The sequence below is a fragment of the Caretta caretta genome, chromosome 1, assembly GCF_965140235.1.
Source record: "Caretta caretta isolate rCarCar2 chromosome 1, rCarCar1.hap1, whole genome shotgun sequence".
NCBI lineage: Eukaryota > Metazoa > Chordata > Testudines > Cheloniidae > Caretta > Caretta caretta.
In genome coordinates, this window is record NC_134206.1 from 79705251 (window position 1) to 79724008 (window position 18758).

General features: G+C 42.1%; 1 protein-coding gene across 5 annotated transcripts in view; it reads right to left on the reverse strand.

The window, feature by feature from the left end:
* Positions 1–16963, reverse strand: part of KLF12 (KLF transcription factor 12) — a 370886-nt gene extending 353923 nt beyond the window's left edge. For 3 of the 5 annotated variants that reach the window (XM_075129024.1, XM_048852283.2, XM_048852239.2), the window contains exon 1: positions 16135–16215. The gene's annotated coding sequence lies outside the window, so the exon portion shown is untranslated. Of the gene's footprint in view, positions 1–16134; positions 16216–16356; positions 16718–16871 lie in introns of those variants that run through there. The other 2 variants (XM_048852274.2, XM_048852249.2) reach the window with 2 other exon arrangements.
* Between the last annotated feature and the right edge of the window lie 1795 nt (positions 16964–18758).

Below are 18758 nucleotides of genomic sequence, written 5' to 3' on the forward strand. Positions count from 1 at the left end.
ATGGACACAAATCAGATGTCAAGAATTATAACATTCATAAACCAGTCGGAGAACACTTCAATCTCTCTGGTCACTCGATCTCAGACCTAAAGGCGCAATATTAAAACAAAAAAACTTCAAATCCAGACTCCAGCGAGAAACTGTTGAATTGGAATTCATTTGCAAATTGGATACAATTAACTTAGGCTTGAATAGAGACTGGGAGTGGCTAAGTCATTATGCAAGGTAACCTATTTCCCCTTGTTTTTTCCTACACCCCCTCCCCCCAGACATTCATGTTAAACCCTGGATTTGTGCTGGAAATAGCCCACCTTGATTATCATACAAATTGTAAGGAGAGTGATCACTTTAGATAAGCTATTACCAGCAGGAGAGTGGGGTGGGAGGAGGTATATTTTCATGCTTTGTGTGTATATAAAAAGATCTTCTACACTTTCCACAGTATGCATCTGATGAAGTGAGCTGTAGCTCACAAAAGCTTATGCTCAAATAAATTGGTTAGTCTCTAAGGTGCCACAAGTACTCCTTTTCTTTTTGCGAATACAGACTAACACGGCTGTTACTCTGAAACCTGTCATAATAACTCTGGTTACTACTTTACAGCCGTGCTTCTGGGAGCTGCAGTAATACATTTTCACTAGAGTTTTCAGTTCTAGGACTCTGTGGACCTATATACTGGCACATCCATAACATGCAAATCTATATAAAAATAACTATTTTCCACACACAGAAACGTGTGCTATGAAAATTAATTTTGTTACAGACATCAGTACTCAAAAAGACATGAACACTGAAGGAGACGACAAGAGGGGTGTAAACAACAAAAACTACTATACAACTCATCCATGAGAAAGTGATTCTTAAGTTAATGATTGAAACTACTTTTTTGTCCTCATTTTTTTCCCCCGTAAAGACCTACTCCCAGAGGACAAAGTTCAAAAGCTCCACTGAGAGTTGTTTACAAACCTCAAACACCATTGCTTGATCGTAAAAAGCTCCTTTTTATTGGTAGTCTGTAAAGAATACAAGCTTCATGGATAGTAGCAAGTCACCAGTACAGTATAGACCCTTTTCAAGTACCCCAGTGGAAGCCTAAATCAAGATGCTGCACAGTGAAATGAAAGAGGGTTTGTTAGAAGGAGGAACTGGAGCAAAAGCTGGGATTTTTGTAATATATCAGAGAAGTGATAAGCACTTTCCCAATGGACTAATTAGCTTTGTCGTAGTGATGTATAAAATTTGTTTTATGCTGTATTTCTTTTTTTTTTAAATGGATGAATATACACTGATTTAAACCTCCCTCAAGGCATGGTGAGAATTTTTTTTGACACAGAGTCTCCATTATGCCTGAATGCATTTCTAGTGCTCTTTACTGGGTGATTTGTGCATGTTCTTCCAGGACAGTTTGGAGTATCATTACAGTCCTCCTTCCAAATGACAAAAATGAGATTTCAGACTGCTACATTTAAAGGAGTCTATTGCACTAATTCTCCTTGTTCCTTTTCTTAATCCTGATCTAGATTCAGAGCCAACCCTAATACAATTTATAGTGAGTACACTCACCTATTTAAAAAAGAGGAAGAGAAATAGAGTCAACAAAATGGAATTTTACCCAGGAATAGGGGAATTGCATTTCCAGTTCAGAAAGTTAGTCTGCAAAGGACATTTTTGGAGACTTCATAACATATTTTTTGTTTACTTCCAAAAAGATTCAAGGAGGAATGGGTGCAGGACATTCAACAAAGTGTTGCTGTATGGTAGAAAAAGTCGACAGGAATCATGTGTCAGTCTTCAGTTGCCACTTGAACACTTCAGGGAGGGAAGGGAAGGGGTTGGTTTTGTTTTTTTGTTTTAAAAAACAAGCTTATCTTTTCAGCAACCACAATTTGAAAAGAAACAAAAACACAGAAAATGTAGAAATGAAGGGATCATTGAAATAAGTTATAATGTTGTAGGCAGATTGAGAAAACACATCAGGAAATACATATGGGCTTCAGCATGGTCTATAAGAGGGCTAGAACAATTATTAGGAGGGGATTTCAATTATCCTAGTATTGACTAGAATAGTAATTGCAGAATTCCTGATAAAGAAAATAGGTTCCTGGAAGGGGTTTTGAGGTGTTTCCTCAAACAGATTTTTGAGTAACTACCAAGATCACAGGCTAGTCTAATTTACTCCTAAAACAAGTCTAATTAATGATCTAGAACAGGGGTTCTCAAACTTGAGGTTGGGACCGCTCAGAGGGTCGTGAGGTTATTACATGGGGTGGTCACAAGCTGTCAGCCTCCACCCCAAGCCCCCCTTTGCTTCCAGCATTTATAAGGGTGTTAAATATATTTAAAAGCACTTTTAATTTAGGGGGGGGGGGTTGCACTCAGAGGCTTGCTATGTGAAAGGGGTCACCAGTACAAAAGTTTGAGAACCACTGATCTAGAAGTTGCTGGAAAATCTAGTGTCTGAATAATCACAGCATTCTCATATCTAAAGTGATCCTCAGTGCATAAAAGAAAAAAAAATCTAAAATATACTCCACTTTAAAACAAATATGAATGTACAGTAGACTGAAGATGGACTTAAAAACTATTATTTAGGGATTGATCTAAAGCCAATTCAAGTCAAGGTAAGTTTTTTCCATTGGCTCCAATAGCTATTGGTTAATTCCTGGGCACCACAGGAGGTGTAACTTCTTCTTCAGGCCAAGACCATCTCCTTAGGACCCACAGCAATGGCATGAGCAGAGGGCACAATGCTGTGTGTGTGCATATTCAAAGTATAAGTAAGAAAGCAGCAACTCAGGCATGGCAAGGGAGGTAGGAGGGCAGCAGAGGGAAAGGGGAACTATTTACATTTTTGTCAAGAGAAGCATCATTTCCAGTTTAAAAATAAGAGGAGAGGATAGTTCTTTTCAGCCCCATAACTTAACAATTGTTTACCTGTTGTCCCTCAATTTATGTAATTCAGTTTGCATTTACTATAATAACAAATGTCTGATGTCTGCTTAAACGTTGATATCACCATCACCAAAGGAGATTTTAGATACAGCTAGGTATAATCTAAGTAACAGGTCAAAGAAACATCTATCCTTTAAAATAGCTCCAAGCTTACCTTGCGCTTCAAATCACTGCAGAACTACTAGCTTGTAAATGGCTGTGTTTTTTCTGTTGTTGGTTATTATGGATTATTAAATGGATACATGATTAATTTTCAACAACTTAATAATTGTAATTAATTAATTCTATTAAATAATATTAATTCTATTAAGTAATTCAGCTCTACAAACAGTTAGAGGATATGAATAGGAACAGAAAAACTACATGAGGGCCCAGTCTTCCTCCTGCTGAAATCAATGGTAAAGATAGGAGTAGGACAGGGATCAAAGTAAGGTAAAAAGAGCAGGTTTTTGCATAGGTAACTTCATTGCTCTTTATTGTTCTCCTGTTCTTCCATTGTGTTGGTTAGACCTCTTCACTTTAACTGTACTTCTGCATTTTTAAGAAAGTACACTTTTTTAGTTTGTTCTATCTTTCATGATGCCCCAAAGAATTGAACCCAAACAAAAACACTAAAAATATTAAGACCCAAAAATGTCCATTAATTTTGGGTGCCCAATCCTTTGAACATTTACACATGTGAGTAGTCCCACAGAGTTAAACAGAATTATTCACACGAGCAAAGGTACAACCACAATGAGAGTTGGCAGAATCAGGCCCATAGTCTATTAAGTCATATTTACAACTACTGCCTCTCCTCCTCTAGTTTTCAAGGATCTAAAAATCAATTAGGCTGCACAGAAGAAGTGAGAAGTCACACTTAGAGGTTAAAAATCTAGTTCTACCAAAAAACAATATTACCCGAGGCACAAATGGTAAGAGGTCTTTGTATGACAAAGTGCTTGATGTACCCCCTGCTGTACCCACAAAATTAAAAGTTCAGTTTCAAAAAAGAAGCCTATATATTCTGGGACGCAAACTAGCTAGCTAATAGCTTTCTCACCAGGGACCCATATCAATTTGGGAGGTAGAGAAATAAAGTGACTTCAAGACTCAAGGCCAAATTCAGCCTGGCTAGATGCTGTTACAGAAGATTGAAGAAAGACTGCGATGGTTTGGACACATGTCAAGAATAGGTCTGTAAAGGAAACCATACATGGTAATATATACCAGAGTGCAAGGAACTAGAAACAGAGGAAGACGGAGGACGCATTGGCCAGCTACAGTGAAGAATGACATTGAATTAAAAGGTTTAAAAAGATGATGAACAAAGCCATGAAGCTGGTACAAAACAGAATGTGGTGGAAAGACTAAATTCAGCTCCATCATCACTGCCAAACTGAGGGACAGGAATCAAAGAAGAACATAAGGAAAGGAGAACAACTGAGGTGAAAGCATTTTTGTATTTCTGGATTTTTTTCAAGTTGACATGAAATTAGGCATTTTGTGTTATATTTTTCATCTTTCTACTTGACTCATGTTTAGGCAAAAAAATTTTTTTGCTTAGTTCTATGTTCATTCGTATCAGAGAGAGTTCCGTAGACTAGGTCCAGCACCTGTGAAAGTTCTCACTCAAGTACTCACGAGCATCACCACACTAGTCAACAGTTTGGGTGGAAAGTAGTCATCATGGAAGGTCTGGGTCCAGGTAAGAAGAGCCACTCACTCGGGCAGACAGCCTTCTCATGGAGGGTTTAATGATATTAAGACAGAAACCTTGGACTAGTCTCTCAGTATGCTTGAAATACCTCCCTGGCCTGCTCAGACAGGGCAAGGAGTCATTCTGATCAGGTGAGTGGGTTAAAGAGACACTGGCTTCTTCTTGGAGAACAGGAAAGGAACAGAGTAGCCCAACTGCCACTAATCCTTTTTGTGGCCCTGCTCCTTTGAGGGAAGGGATAGCAAGAAATGAAGCAGCGTAGCTAGGCTTGCTACATTTTTTTCACAGAATGAGAGGAGGGAATACAGGGTGTATAATGGCCAAACCACTGATGCTAGTTCCTCAATATGGGGGTGGGGTGGGAAGGGACTAAAGATCAAAGCAGCTTTTGAGTTACTAGACACTGCTTTAGGAGTGGGGAGGAGAAGGCTAAGGTACAGGAGGAAGAGCCAAGAAGCCCACAGATTCCTGCATGGCCAAAACAACAACAAGAGACTGTTTGACCCTGTGGCTGTTTGAAAAGTGTGAATTGGGAGTGCTTTGTTCCCACTTTCCTTGAGTGGGAGGAAAGGCTTTGAGCCGGGCCAACTGCTTCAAGACAGGAGCCTTATAAAAAAGCAGTCAGTTGAGAACCGAGTGACAGGCAAACAGAGGGAGTTTGCCTGGGAGTTCACTTGGGGGGAGTTCCCACAAGAGTTTTGGGGTTTTTTTTGTTTTTCAAGCTTCTGTGAGCAGTAAATACAATATCTGAAGAAACTCTTAAAAGAACAACATTATGGATAGCGAGCGATCAGCTGTTGTGACCTGCACAGGATGTGCCATGTTTGTCTTTCTCCCAGAGGACAGAAGTGACTTTGTCTGTATGAAGTGCAAGCTGGTCTCCATATTGGAAGAGAAGGTTAAAGGACTAGAAAACCAAGTATCAACCCTGCATTGCATCAGAGAAAATGAAGATTTTTCTGGATAGAAGTCAGCATTTGGTACTGCAGGCACAGCATGCTGAAGAATCAGAGACGGCAGTGCAGAATGGGGAAGAAAATTGGCAGCATGTGACCTCCAGAAGAAGAAAGAGAAGAACCCATGTACCCCCCAAATGCAGGTAGAGGTAAGAAAATGTTTTCAGGCTCTCTCCACAGGTACTACAGTGGAAAATGGTTTGGAAGAGTTATCTGAGGGAAGGGATCAGAAGGAGACCCCATCAACCAGACTGCATTGTCCTAGAGATGGGGGTTCCATGACCATCAGTCCCAAGAGGAGGAGACGGGTGGTGGTGGTCAGGGACTCCCTCCTAAGGGGGACAGAGTCTTCCATCTGCCTTCCAGACTGGGAAACTCGAAAAGTGTACTGCTTGCCTGCAGCTAGAACTCAGGATGTGACGGAATGTCTGCCAAGACTGATCAAACCCTCAGACCACTACCCCTTCCTACTTCTCCACGTGGGCAACAATGATACTGCCAAGAATGACTTTGAGCAGGTCACTGCAGATTACGTGGCTCTGGGAAGAGGATATAGGAGTTTGAGGCACAAGTCATGTTCTCGGCCATCCTCCCTATTGAAGGACCATCGAATTGGGGAGGTAAAGGCTTGGTTACACAGGTGGTGTCAGAGAGAGGGTTTTGGATTCTTCAGCCATGGGATGCTGTTCTAGGAAGAAGGATTGTTAGGAAGAGATGGAATCCACTTAATGAACAGAGGGAAGAGCATCTTTGCAGGCAGGCTTGCTAACCTAGTGAGGAGGGCTTTAAACTAGGTTCGCCAGGGGATGGTGACCTAAGCCCGGAGGTAAGTGGGGAAGTGGGATACTGGGAGGAAACCCAAGGAGGAGGGTGCAACAGGGGAGGCCTCCTGATTCATACTGAGAAAGTAGGGCAATCGGCTAGTTATCTTAGCTGCCTATACATGAATGCAAGAAGCCTGGGAAACAAGCAGGAGTACTGTCATGGATGAGTTTTATCTGTTCAGGAAGGACAGGTTGGGGAGAAAAGCTGGAGGAGTTGCACCGTATGTAAGGGAGCAGCATGATTGCTCAGAGCTCCAGTATGAAACTGGAGAAAAGCCTATTGAGAGCCTTCGGGTTCAGTTTAGAGACGAGAGCAACAAGGGTGATGTCGTGGTGGGCGTCTGCTATAGACCACGAGACTGGGAGGATGACAGAGATGAGGCTTTCTTTAGACAATTAACAGACGTTTCCAGATCACAGGCCCTGGTTCTCACAGGGGACTTCAATCACCCTGACATCTGCTGGGAGAGCAATACAGCAGTACACAGACAATCCAGGAAGTTTTTGGAGAATGTTGGGAACAACTTCCTGGTGCAAGTTCTGGAGGAACCAACTAGGGGCTGTGCTCCTCTTGACCTGCTGCTCACAAACAGGGAAGAATTGGTAGGGAAAGTAGAAGTGGGTGGCAACCTGGGCAGCAGTGATCATTACACAGTTGAGTTCAGGATCCTGACAAAAGGAAGAAAGGACAGAAAACGGAATATGGATCCTGGACTTCACAAAAGCAGACTTTGACTCCCTCAGGGAACTGATAGGCAGGATACCCTGAGCTAATATGAGAGGGGAAAGGAGTCCAGGAGAGCTGGCTGTATTTTAAAGAAGCCTTATTGAGAGCGCAGGAATAAATCATCCTGATGTGTAGAAAGAATAGCAAATATGGCAGGTGACCAGCTTGGCTTAACAGAGAATTCTTTGGTGAGCTTAAACACAAAAAGGAAGCTTACAAAAAGTTGAAACTTGGATAGATGACTAGGGAGGAGTACAAAAATATTGCCTGAGCATGCAGGGGTGTAATCAGGAAGGGAATGTAATTAGGGGACTGTGGCACATGACTTCTGAGGAGAGGCTGAGGGAACTGGGCTTGGTTAGTCTGCAGAACAGAAGAGTGAGGGGGGGGATTTGATAGCAGCCTTCAACTACCTGAAGGGGGGTTCTAAAGAGGATGGAGTTTGGTGTTCTCAGTGGTGGCAGATGACAAAACAAGGAGTAATGGTCTCAAGTTGCAGTGGGGGAGGTCTAGGTTAGATATTAGGAAACACTGTTTCACTAGGTGGGTGGTGAAGCACTGGATTGGGTTACCTAGTGAGGTGGTGGAATCTCCATCCTTAGAGGTTTTTAAGGCCCAGCTTGACAAAGCCCTGGATGGGATGATTTAGTTGGGGTTGGTCCTGCTTTGAGCAGGGGGTTAGACTAGATGACTTCCTGAGGTCCCTTTCAACCCTAATCTGCTATGATTCTAAGAGCAGCAGAGCAGCACTGGAAAAGGGGGCAAAGGGCAATCAAATTGATGGACATGGGGTGGAGGGCAGAACTGCCTGGAAGGAGAACAGACTATTTTGTTTGAGAGAAATGTAGGTGATTTCATGGCCTTTGACTGTTCTCCTGTCCTTCCCCACAGAAATTACATATTCACAGATCTGCAAATTCACATTTGGAGGCCACGGAAGCACGTAGTTGCCCCTGTGCTAGTAGGTTTAGTCCTCAGATGAGAGCCTAACTAGCAATTGAGACCTGTACAATCACCAGTCCTTGAAGATGACCTGCAAACCTTCTTCCATAGAATGAGAGTTGCGGTCCTGACTGACCCCTATTACAAGAGGCAGAGGGGCATTAGTAAATACAATAACCGATTGAATTTTAAAGCCCAGCTCAACCTGAACCGCGCCCTGTCCAAGATACTTTGTCATATAACATGTCAGGTGTTTTGCAATTTGGTTATAGATTATTTTCATGACACTTATGTGTGTGTCCTCTTTGCTAGGAGGACTGTGGCCTCATTTTGTAGCTGACTCCTTTGAAAGCACTGGGGCCTCATAAAAGAAAGACACCACTCACTGTGCCTGATGATCAGAGCTTTCTTTGACATTCATTTTATTATTTCCAAGGTTACGTCTAACACACTTCAACAATTTGGGCTGAAATTGTCCATGCCAGATATATGTTTCAGGTTGAATTGTTTTGAAAGATTTCAACAAAAATTGTTCAGCTATTTCTGACCATGGGGGGGAGCGGAGGGGACCTCTCAATATGAATATTTTTTTCCAACCATTTCTTTGAAGACCTCTAGGTTTGGAAAAAGGAATTTATATTTGGCAGAGGAAATAATCCTAGGGTCAGTGATGTGCCTTTTGCTATCCCAGTGAAAACCTAAACAGATCTGGACAAAATGTAAGCATGTTAGAATCACCACTGCCACATGCTCAATACAGCTTCTTAGAGGCCTGCTTCTAAAAATCTCTGGATATACTAGCTACACTGCACATGCTCCCAGCCTCAGAGCTCCCTACATGCACCTACAATGATCTTGTTCCCAGCCCTCCACGAGCCTTCTAGATTGTAGGCATAAAGCTAAAGTTCCAGAAGGGACACAGGCCAAGCAGGAGAAGCACCACCAAAATACCTTTTGGCCTTAGGGCAGGTGTAGTGGGAACCAGGAAGAGATCATAAATTAGAATCTTAATTCTTCCACTCATTTGTGTTGGTAAGTCTGTGCACTTCACAGCTCTGACTATTGAGTGAGACAACACATTCATTAGGAAGCAGGCAAACATCATTACCCCATTTTACATATGGGACAACTGAATTATTATTTAAGGTCACCCCTTGCAGAATTCGGAATAGAACTCGGTCTCCAGAAAAACAGATCTAAGTCTCATCTACTTCAATGCACTGTTTTTCAGAATCTAGGTGCTTGCTTGTGTTGCATTTAAGGACTAGTCCATGCTCACCTCCAGAGCCAGGAATAGAACCCAGGATTCCCAGAATTGCTCTGCTACCTACCAACTGGTTGTGTAAGCCACGCGCAAAAAATGTATCTGAGCCCTCTCTAGTAGTTAGTTCACATAAAGGAGAACAGCCTGCACTTGGGTTCGAGTGGTAGTGCTTGGAGCAGTGAAGCTAAAGCTCCCGGGTTGCAATACTACTGATGACTCAACGGGGGATAAATATGGTACCTCGTGATAGAATTCTCATTTTTAGTTCCCTTTTTCAAGACATAAGAGGTTACATTTAAAAAAACTATCAAAATGTTTATGGTCACATAGTCACGTGCTAAGAAGTTATAAAATACCAAATTAGGGTTGCCTGTGCCACCTTATTTCAGCCTCCTTGTATCAAAATGCATACGCACAGTCTTTAATTACATGATCACATATTCTTTCTTACAGGACCCTATACAAGCAGCCTTAATTCTGGCATTTCATAACGTTTCAGCTCTTGACTTTGCAATCTTAATGTTTTTTAAATGTTTTAATGTATATAATAATAATCAGCAACAGCATTTACCTTGGCAAATCCAGCCCTTGTCTCTGCAGCTGTAGAGGCTCCCATGACAAGTCAACCAATACAGTTATATGTATGGAAACATGATTCAGGGGTAATCAATATGAAGCCTGAGGACAAGCATTGGGACTCCCTACAGAACAGTGTACAGGGGCAAGGAGGGGCAGTGCCAAAGGTCCAGTGCTACCCAGATTCAAGTATTTTGCTTTGCAGCAGGGATACAATGCATCCATAAAAGCTACTTCAAACAGTAGGCTGAAGTAGAAGGAGATTTCCTTGAGTGGGCTGTATTCTGAGGACTGGAGGTAGATACCAGTAGACAAGAGAGACACCCAGCACCCAAGTCTACTACTTTGGCTGGTTCTGATCCCTAGATTTGGCCTATCTTACCTCTTCAAAAACAATTTACAAGCACCAATAAATTAGTTCTTCCCTGTGAGCTAAGTATTACCACATATATTTCTATGTTCCATTAGCCCCAAGTCATAGATAGAGAAAATGAGATAGGGGTAATTATTCATGCAAGGCCATAACGTGGTGCAGCCAGGATTAAAACTAAAGAGTTCCAGACTCCAGTTCTTGCATTAGGCCAAATTCTCTGTCATACACAAACAAGATACAGACAACAACTGTTCCACGAAAATGCAATACTTACTTTGTGCATTTCTCATAGCTTGATTCTGGCTCAACCAGTCCAAGTTTGTGGCACTTACCATAAACCATGGTAAATACAAACAGAGCCTATAGTGGAATGCAAGGTAGTAACACACCCTGTATGTTTCCATTATGGCCCAGTATGTTTCCATTATGCAGAGTACTCCAAGTTGACTTCATAGCAAAGTTAATTCTACGCTTGTCTTGTCTCACCTCAAAAAATTCTTTTAACAATTTTTTGTAACCAAATGATTTTACTCTGTATAATAATAAAAGACTTAAGAATAGACAACCAGAGGGAAAACACACACTTATTCTGACTTTGCTGCTTGGAAACAAACCCTGAAGTACACACACAGAATGAATTAACTGGAAAACACTGCAAAATCTTCATTCTGAAAAGAAGTTGTCCCAGTTTGTCCACTTTTCCAATGGTCACTGACAAGTACTAGAACTAAAGTCAACGCTCTTGCCAAGATTTTCAATAGTTATTTTTAGAAATATTAAAACTAAAACAGTCATTTTGACATTGTGATTCTTCAAATATTACTCTTTTGCTTAATTTCTCATCTAATATGGCCTTCAAACAAAAAAAAATCCCTTTCGATATTATTCAGTTGAGAAAAGAGGATTGTGTAATGTTCGCTTTCTGAACCCTGGGTTCAGTCTCGCTGGGTAAAGTTACACAGTGCTCCTGATTGACTGAACAACTCTGACCTATATTAAAATGTTTTTAGTACTGGGGTAAAATATTTTGTTTCTCTTTTCCTAACATCAAGCCTGTATTTCATCTTTAAAAAAGCAAATATTTTCTTCAGTGCATGAGACATTTAGCCATTTCATGCTTTCACATTTGCACTTTCAAGACTTAGTCTATCTTACAGATATAACCTAGCATATTCTGTTTAGGAATATAGGAAAAGCCCCAATATGACTGTTTAACTCTGTCTCACTAATGCTTGCTATGAAATGTAATGGCTTTTTAATATGTTTTCATCTTAGTTGGAGAAAGTGAGCATGTTTGTGTTTGAGCTCCTCCCCTTCCAAGCAGACACAGACTGCAGCTGTAGTAAACAACCACCAGCCAAGAGTTGAGAAGGTCAAGGCCTCAGTGCTACACCAATATCAGTTTTTCCAAAAATGAAACCTAATTTCTTGGAAGGGAAAATTATTATTTTTTGTATATCGGAGAAAGGTAAACCACAGTCATTTCCACTCAAATGGGGGGAGGGAACAACCTTGATGAGCCACAGATAAAACATTTGACAAAAATAAAGTTAATTATTTTTCCATTCCTCTAATACAAAAGTATCTTATCCGTGGGTGCACACACAGCTGATTTGACAAATATAAATATTCCCTCAAACATAATTGTGTCCTCAGGAAACAATGTTTGACCTAAATGCAACAGTATCAGATACATTTTTAAGATATATTTTCCAGCATTCCACCAGCAAAATGCTACCCCTTTCTGTAAGGAGCAGACCAGGAGGTTGGGTAGCAATGTGAAGAGCAGTGCCAGCCACACAACCTTCACAAACGCAATCCTGCAGCTTCAGGGCATGATGGCTCATCTCAGGTTATCACAGTGGATGTACATTGTTTCCTCTCTGCTCAGGAGCTGTACCCTCATTTTCATAACTACTGGATGTGACTTGGCACACCCAAACCCTAACCACACCACAAGGATTGAATATTCCCCCCTAGTGCTTTTTTGGGGCTCAGTCGTGCTCCCACTAAATTACATTAGTGTTTTGTCCATTGACACTAGTATAATAAAAGGCGCTTGAGTGTTTGGGAGCACTCCTACCTGGTATACTCAAAGGAAAAAGGCTCCATCTATTATTACTTGTATTGTGGTTTTACCTAGGCACTGCAGTCGTCGACCAAGACCCCCATGTGCTAGGCGTTGTACAAAGAACAAAAAGATGGTCCCTATCTCAAACAGTTTACAATCTAAGCCCCTTACCACGCCCATTCCAGTGCATCACCATAGCAGAGGGCAGAATCAAGCCCAAAATATTAGAGGACCTCTCTTTTAAGGTGACAGCCAACTTGAGTATTTTCTGATCTGACTAGTTTCAACAAAAATTCTAACAGAGCAGCCTTTGAATTGTACTAAATCTTAACAAAATTCCTTTAAAAATATTTACAAGGATTTTTCTACTTAGGTCAATTAAGAATCTTTACAAGGGACAACATGCAGGCCTGAGAACACCACCAGCAAAAGTGGTTGAACACAACCCTCATCCCTGCACATGTCAACCAGCTTCTACAATAACAGCAGCAGCATCTAGACAAGTAAAGTAGAAAAGGGAATCAAGAATCCTTCCTCCTACTTCCACCCCACCTCCTAGGCATTGTGGGGGAAGCGATGGCTCAGTGGTTTGAGCACTGGCCTGCTAAACCCAGGGTTGTGAGTTCAATCCTTGAGGGAGCCATTTAGGGATCTGGGGCAAATATTGGGGATTTGTCCTGCTTTGAGCAAGGAGGTTGGACTAGATGACCTCCTGAGGTCCCTTCCAACCCTGATATTCTATGATAGGCACCCATTGCTCCTGGATTGCAGGTAGGGGCCTGGGAAAGGAGAGAGCTCTCTGACCTCCACATCAACCTTCAATTTCTCCCCAGACTCTACAGTGTTCCAGGAAGAAGAAAATGGAGGCTTTCACAGCACTTAAGGTCAGGTTTCATCACTCCCTGCCCAACCCATCTCCTAAAGCTCCATTTCCATGAAAGGCCCAGGGAAAGATGGGTGTTCATGTGGCTACCCACTCCCTCCTGGCCCTTTTTGGCTCCAAGTAGGAGTCCTTGGAAAAGCAGATACCCTCCTTGCCCCAAACTCAGAAACTGCAGCAGCTCTGCTGCTTCTGGTAAGCCTCACATGCTCCAGCACCTGGGGAACATATGTGCATGTGAGCTCCTCCAGAGCAGTGAAAGAGGGATGCCAACATGCTAGCGCATGATAAAGACAAGGCAAAATGACCATCAGCAAAACAGTGAAAATGACTGTACATAAATGTAGCCAAAGCCACAATGAAGAAAAAAAAAAGAGAATATTGTATTTGCTAACTTCTTTCAGCAATGGTGGTCACAGGATTCATTTGGGACTCTAGATCAGTGATTCTCAACCAGGCGTACACAGAGGTCTTCCAGGAGGTACATCAACTCATCTAGATATTTACCTATTTTATAAACAGGCTACATAAAAAGCACTACTAAAGTCAGTACAAACTAAAATTTCATACAGAAAAAATGAAAAAGTAATTTTTCAGCAATAGTGTGCTGTGACACTTTTGTATTTTTAAGTCTGATTTTGTAAGCAAGTAGTTTTGAAGTGAGGTAAAACTTGGGGTATGCAAGACAAATCAGACATCTGAAAGGGTTAAATAGTCTGGAAAGGTTGAGAACCACTGCCTAGACGGTACAACATTTTCAGACAGTAATGAGATTTTTAAGTTGACTGTGTCCTGTTCAGAAGCTTTTTTAAAAAAAAACAACACAGAGAGAAAAAAACGAACATTTAGTCTAGATTTAGTATAGCTTTATATGATCAATAAAATGCCCATATCACCCCGTCTCCAATCTCCAGCAAAGTTACTAATTCTACACTCGAGGTTACTCTGCTGTTCCTTTAACATTTTAGAGTTGGAGATCAACCAGAAAATGGAGGTCATGCACCAGTACTATATAAAGCACCCTTGCAAAGTTGCCATGAATATCTGCATGCCATAGCAAAAAATAAAATAAAATAAAAATTTATACCATGACTGACAATGAAAAAAAAGAGCTGGTAAACCACTTATGCAGGAAAAAAATTGCCACAAACATTTAGAATTTTACAAAGCTGACATAAATCATAAAATCAAACTAAACTGTTTATCTTCAATATATTTTATAATATCTACTCATTTTTGTTCTGCTTTTAAATGCATAAAATACATATCTTAACATATCTGGCAATAGGTGGTGACAACAGCTAACACTGAATAACCCAGCTACTGCTTCTTGAAACTGAATTAAAATTATGTTTCTGTAAATGACAGTTTTAAAAAAAAATCTAACAGGAATACACCCAGTGTTTAAAAGTGACCACTCCTATTCACATTGCAAACTCCTGCACCACCCTGCCTGTCATCAGCAAAATTTTATGTCAGACCATTTACGTTGCCAAACAACTCTATCCTCCAGTAAGAAAAGGGAATGGAATGGTTTAGGTGGATTTACAGGGTGACGTTTGTTTGACTGGCACTCGTCTGCTGTAGCAGTTCTATGCACATGTTTTAATGTAAATATGAGTGTTTGTTTCCCCAGCATTGGAGAGGAACTGGTACAACAGTCCTTACTTATTTTTTTAACTAATCAGTTTGATTAAAAAAACATTATTCAATGGAATTTCTTAAAATTATCTGTACAGAACAGTTCTTTAACAATCTGAATAGTTAAAATTAGTAAAAGTGACAATACCAACTACATAGGCTATTTATCCAGATTATACATTCCACTGTACTTAGACTTTAACTGAGCACAGTCAGCTTTTATCAGTTGAATTAAAGTTATTATTACTGTTAAGATACGCAGAACTGTAAGCTTTTTGTGAGGGGAGAGAATAGAGTGGGAGAGATGGAGGGAACACATAGCACAAAGGATTTGGTACTTCCCCCCCAAACGTTCAGTTTAAATACACTATTAATCAGCTCTCGCAAGTTCTTTTTTGCCCTCAATATAAACGGTCACAGAAAGTTCCAATAATAGGCTCTATTATGAATAAAATCAGAATTGATTCCTCTTGCATAGAAGCCTCTTGCTTTAACACAAACTAATGTCACTGAGGTCAACACTCACTCGTCAGGTTACAGCAAGCTTATAACAGACAAGCTGCGGTGGCTCCCAAGCTGACGCTCAACACTCTTCATGACTGATCTCAATGTAAAGTTCTCCCTTGTCAACTCTAGCTTGGTCCACCTTAATTGAAAATAACAGCCATAGGCCATCCCCCAGCTACTGCCATGAACTATGCACTGTGGCAAGTGACAGTTACACATCATTACTACTGGAGACAATAACGACTGTAGCACAATGACCACTATTAATGCCAACAGTGTCATCCCCACCTTAACCCGTTACCCTCCTCCTCCAAATAACATGCACACAAACAGATTTTTTGAATGACAAACTAGAGCAGCAACCCCAAATTCAACATGACATTGATCTGTTTCCTTGCCACTGTCACTTACGTGACCAAACAGTCCCACTCTGTGTAAACTACATGTTAGCATGCATTATTTGACAAAGGTTTTTGGGGGGGTTTTTTAAACATCTTTTTTACAGGTAATTTAATAAAAGCCTTGCACATATCCTTGGTTTGCAAAAGCTTCTCCCTCCTGCCCTCCAGCGCTTGCCCCATTCGAGAGATCAGCCTTCCAACATTTTACAATAATGTAATGACAGGAAAATAAAATGTTATCTGAAAGCTGACTGATTGGGACAGCAAGAGAAAAAAAGAAAAGGTATGTTTATTCTGATAAGAAATGGAATAGGCACAGACCTGAACAGAAGCTGCAGAGCAGGAGAAACTGTTTTCTTTCCCTTATACAGAGTCCCCTCTCTCCCTCTCTCTCCTCCCCCCCCCTCTCTCTCTCACACACACACACACACGTTCTCTCTCACACACGCATTCACTCACACGGTCTCCCTCTGCTGCTCTATGCAGTTCTCAGGAAATGAATGGGGGCAACACAGAGAACTGTTGTACTTGCAAATGACTTACCCGGATCACATGATGTGCTAAATGTAGGGTGGGCCAGTGGGTGGAGGCTTCAGAAACAAGAGAGGACACAATATAGCGCGGGGGAGCCTTACCAGGGACGCATCGAATTGCACTGGGGGCCCGCTCGAGAAGGGGGGAAAGGGGTTGCGAGGCAGCCTTTTCTCCCACTCTCTTTGCCCTCCTCAGCGCAGGGGACCAGAGGGGACGCAGGGGATGGGAGGGCGGAGCAGAGGGGCGAAGGCAACCCAAACAAAAGGGGCCCCCTTTTCTCTCCCCCAGCAACAAACCAAGCCCCGCGCGCGGGCAAGTCCCTTTTCTGTACGTGTGATGGATCAGCAGGAACTAAACTGCTTTGCTGGCATGTAATGTATCCCCCCTTCCGCCCGCCCCCCAAAACAATCAGTCGGGGGAGGAGCAAGAGGAGGAGGGACCGTACAGCTGCGGCTCTGGTCGCTGAAATCCCCGGTGCGCGGCCGGCCCCGCCCCATCCTGAGAGGTGGGCTGGGAACACCCACCGCCCGGCCGGCGCGCTAGTGCCTCTTGCTGCTGCTGCTGCTGCTGCGCCGGGACCGGCTCCGGCTCCGGCTCCGAACGTGCCCTGGTCGCTCGTGCACACACGCTCGCGCTCCGCCTCAGGCGGCCCCGCGAGCGTGTGTGAACGAGCTGCACGTGCCCGTCTGCCTGGGGAAGCCGCCGGCTCCGGGGGGGGGCCGTACCTGGGCTCCGCTCTCCCCGAGTCTCAGGGGGGACACTACAGGGCAGGGGAGCCGGGGGCGGGGGGTAGATGGAGATCTGCCGGGGGGGGGGATAAGGAGCTAAGCGGGAGCGAGGCCAAGGGGTGGAGGAGCCAGGCGGGGAGGGGAGATGGGATGGTGAAGGAGATGGGGGGGAGGGGTAATAACAGCTCAGCCTTTGGGGGGCATGGGGAGCTGAGGAACAGATGGGAAGGCGTTTAGGAATGAGCAGAGATTACTGGGGCGAGGGGGTTGGTGGAGCAGACTGGGGATTGTGGAGGCACGGAGGGGTAGTTGAGGAATGTGTGTGTGTGTGAAAGGAGGGGGGACTGAGAGGAAGGGCAGGGAAGAGTGGGTTGGATGTACTGCTGTGTGTTGCTTATAACAATGGCAGGTTAAAAAGAATCAGACCTAGGTGTGATTTTTTTATATATACTAATAGTGTCTCTTTAAAAGAAGAAGTGAAATTATGACACATGCAAAACAGTAACCAAACTGAAAATGCAAGATTTGATTTCTCTGAGTCACCCGGATGGTCAAAGTTTGAAACACAAAACAATGAAATAGGCATAAACCAATGTTCCTTTTAGCAATACTAACAATTTGGTCTCTGGGCGTGACAAACGAAAACTGAGAAAAGCGACCCACTGGCAGAGTACTTGAATTAAAAAGACATGAGGATATTTACTGAACTGTATTATTTACATAACCCAGGAAAGCTTATGCCCAAATAAATTTGTTAGTCTCTAAGGTGCCACAAGGACTCCTCATTATTTGTACAGAACACTGTTGGTCAACATGTTTTTAACCATTGACCTGTTTTGGATTTATGTCAACACAATAGTTTCTATAAATACACCCCTGCTTTAAAAGAGATGTAATTAAATAAAATAATTAGTTTTCCTGAAAGATGTAAAATATTCTTTGGCAAAATCCGAGTGTCATCTCTGTAGTTCTGTCTCAGTCAGAACATCCTATAATGTGAGATTTGTATGTGTAAGGACTGCAGGATCAGGATCTCCATGTATCAAAGATACACAGATAAATTGATTCTAAACATTTAAAATAATGCTAGGACAATAAATTAACTAATACTAAAAACTTAGGCAAATATTGTATATCTTTTAACTGATTAAAAAGCAAGAATAATCTCTGGTATTTTGTGAAATAAAAATATTACCTCCAAGATGTTAAATTTTTGAGAAGCAGTGACAGTAAAACTGCAGGAAATACTTTAAAAAGAGATCTTACAAGGTTTTGTTTTTAAAAAAATAAAACATGTACCTAAATATGTATTTGCACAATAGAGTGTTCTGAGCCAAATCCTGGTTCTTTTATGACCTATTTACAACACGTCAGTAGCAGTGGTTTTAAGCTGGTTAAATGGGAATCCCCCCAGTGTAGGTGAATCCTTGGGTGATATAGAGCTAGTATAGCTGTTCTGTGCTACCTACCCTTTACCTTAAGGCTGCTCTAAATTCCTCTGGGGGCTCAACTGGCCCCTGGATAGCCTCAGTATCAAGGGGATGTACAAATGGCATAAAGCCACCTCCCTCCTTTCTCATCCCCACATCAGTTCTGCAGCAAGTGCAGCTCAGCTGGTCCAGAAGATCCAACCCATAATTTTTAAAGCAGTTATTACAATCCTTTTGGTGAATAACACGTTAA